We start from the raw sequence: 3,001 nt of genomic DNA on the forward strand, positions 1-3,001 counted from the left end.
GCCACTATACCAGACTTGCTTATTTTTTGAGACTGTAGCCAAGCTAGCCTCTTAGCCCAATGGTCTTTGTCAAGGACAACCCCCCAGGAAAGCCTCAAGGCTAGGCTTGAAAAGACCCAGCTGCATCAAAAAACTTTCAGAGTCTGGCCTGGTGATTTATTCTTCATACACGTTTAAGCGTAGTAAAACCTTGGGAAGGGGTTTCCCAGAGACGATTATCACGAGACAACTAGTCATAGCTACCTAGAAACACCCTAGCAAGGTAGCAAAGTACATGTGACTTTTATGGAAAGTATGAGTTCTATAAGCAGATAAACAGAACTTTAGGCTAGGGCCTAGAGGAAGGATCTGTGATAGCATAAGAATCGATTCTATGGGACAGCAACAAACACAGCAAGGCAAAATGGCAGCGACCAAGAGAACACGGCGTGGGGACCTGGAGGTTCAAACAAAGCAGCCAAAAAGGAGCCAGAAAGATGCCCGGCAGACAGCTAAGCAGGCTGATGTGGCAAAAGCGGGGTGGGGAGGGGTGGGGGGTGGGGAGTGTGGCTAGGTGGGGGAATCGTATTCCATGTCCTGCTTGCAAGGGCAAACAGAAAAAAAAAAGGAGCAGATCCTCATCTTTTCTTCCAGAGGAATACATTTCAGAACAAGACACTTAATGCAAGTCTTGAGAATGTTGATGCCTCATTCTAAAGCAGGTACTAAAGTGGATCGTTAAGATAAATTATTTGTGATAAATGAGGTCTGTGAGATGAAAAATTGCAACAAATACATCTACTTTGAAGCTAAGGAAAAAATAACCGAATCTCCATTGGTGGCTTCCAAACTCACCTCGTGGGCCATTTGCCAAATTCTTGGTTCAAAATACTCATATCCTGGCTGAGCTAAAAATGACTGGAAACTGTTTGAAAGGTTCTCGGCCCCTTCTGTCCTTTGACCCTGTTTTTGATGATGCCACATTACAGACGCTTTGTTAAAAGAATTCTTAGTTCGGATCTTTAATCACCACGGGACCGTCGTGTTCATGTTCACCATTCTGGATAACAGGATACGGTTTCGGAACTTCCAGATTATATATAGCACAAGACGCTGCCCTAGTGGAAATAGGACCTCATTTTGTCTTAATCTCATAGAGATTTTTCAGGGACGCTTCGGAGGACCAACCTTATTTGAAAATCCTCATTACCAGTCTCTAAACTGGCATCGGCGTGTCATAAGGTCCATCGAAGCTGCAAAGGGAGAGAGAGAGAGAGAGAGAGAGAGAGAGAGAGAGAGAGAGAGAGAGAGAGAGAGAGAAAGTCAAAGATGTTCAGAAATTGAGGAAAAAAGAACCAAAGACTACTCTTCCACACGATCCACTGCAGACATGTTCGTTACACCAGCAGAGGAGAAACCAATAGAATTATGGCGTGGGAAACCAGAGCCCACAGTGGATCTGAAAGCAGGAAAGAGATGGCCGGATTTACCGAAGGCATCAAAGGCATCTGGAACCACAACAGAAGATGGACAGAGGGAGTGCCAAATGAATCAGGGGCTAGCTATGTCTTTTAGTGACTGTGTGTTTATTCTGTATTCCATGTGTAAATATGTTTAGTATACAGAACTAGCTATGTCTAATTAGGGCACCATTTTTTAAAAAAATTAAAATCTTTAAGTCAGGTTTGGTCTTTTTTCTAAATAAAACATCTTCAGAACTGAGAGAGAGAGAGAGAGAGAGAGAGAGAGAGAGAGAGAGAGAGAGAGAGAGAGAGAAAGAGAGAATAGATTCTATTTTGGAGTTGAATGTAAGCATGTGGGGCCTCTTCACAGGGATGAAGTTTATTCTCTGAGAGACAAAGCCCAGGATTAGAACCTAAACAATATTCAGGACACTAGGGGCATTCAGGTGGAGGCTGGCTCCTCAGAATAGCAAAGGGTGGAAGATATGACCACCTTCACCTGCATTCCAGGTGACCAGGCACCATTGATTTCCTTCCTTTGAAGAAAAAAGGCCCCCTGTGACTGACAACTCTGTTCTCTCCAATGCCTATCCTAAGCTGTGCTTTGTACGAGACTTGAATCCCTGGTCCTTCTAAGTGCTGCAGCTACAGACTGACAGCACCATGACTACTTTAAGGATTTTGCTTCTGTTTTCATGGTTGGGGGCAGAAGCTAGGATCATATGCATGCCAGGGAAATGTTCTGCCCCTGGGCTACACCCCCAGCACTTTGTTTAACAGTGGGATTGGGGAAATACTCTGGGGGGAGAACAGCAGGCTCAGGTAAAAAGTCCACATCATCAGGCCAATTGTGGACGATCTTCAAACCAACTGCTAAGACGTGATGAAGAACTGGGCATAGAACGCTCCCGGCAGCGGATTCCTTTCTGCATCTAAGAGGAAGCAGGGGCAGGATGAAGGAAAAACCAGACTATGCTGGAGGTGGTGTAGAAGAGTAACGTCAATACCAGGCTGTGAGGCAGGACTGAAGAAACATTTGATGACATGGATTATGGTCTTGCGCTTGTCTCTACTGATCAGTAGAGTGCAGTCAGTAGCTTTGTGAGTAGATGATATCACAATGACATGGGATGAGTCTCAGAGCGTGGAATAATTTCTTGTCAAAGGATCAGACAGTCTCTGAGTCTGACACCAGACTTCGGTTTCAGGACTCAGACAGAATTCCAGATCATGTGCTGGACATGTGTTCTTCTCCACCCCTCAGACTTCCTCCCATTTCTAAGAATTTATCCCAAGGAACCAATCAGTTTCTGATTAGGGTGCATCGTGTAGAGGACCTGACCTATTCACACTAATGAAAATCGAGAAACAGCCCTGAGTTTGACAGCAGATTCCTCAGTAAATCATGGGAGAGGTGACTGTATTCACAACAAACACGTATGACCAAGGGGATACATTTGTCTAAGTAGTACGGGGAAGAATTCTTTCATCAGTTGAGAGCTCCTTGTACAGAACACAGACAGCTGGTTGCTGATTCATTTTATGGGACTCTTGGCCTT

At 44.7% G+C, this 3,001-nt stretch overlaps 1 pseudogene; it reads left to right on the forward strand.

Moving 5' to 3' along the window:
• Window positions 1–403: 403 nt before the first annotated feature.
• Window positions 404–1,529, forward strand: LOC116894281 (annotated as a pseudogene).
• The last annotated feature ends 1,472 nt before the right edge of the window (window positions 1,530–3,001 follow it).

The sequence above is a fragment of the Rattus rattus genome, chromosome 2 (genome assembly GCF_011064425.1).
Source record: "Rattus rattus isolate New Zealand chromosome 2, Rrattus_CSIRO_v1, whole genome shotgun sequence".
In the NCBI taxonomy this organism is placed as follows: Eukaryota; Metazoa; Chordata; class Mammalia; order Rodentia; family Muridae; genus Rattus; species Rattus rattus.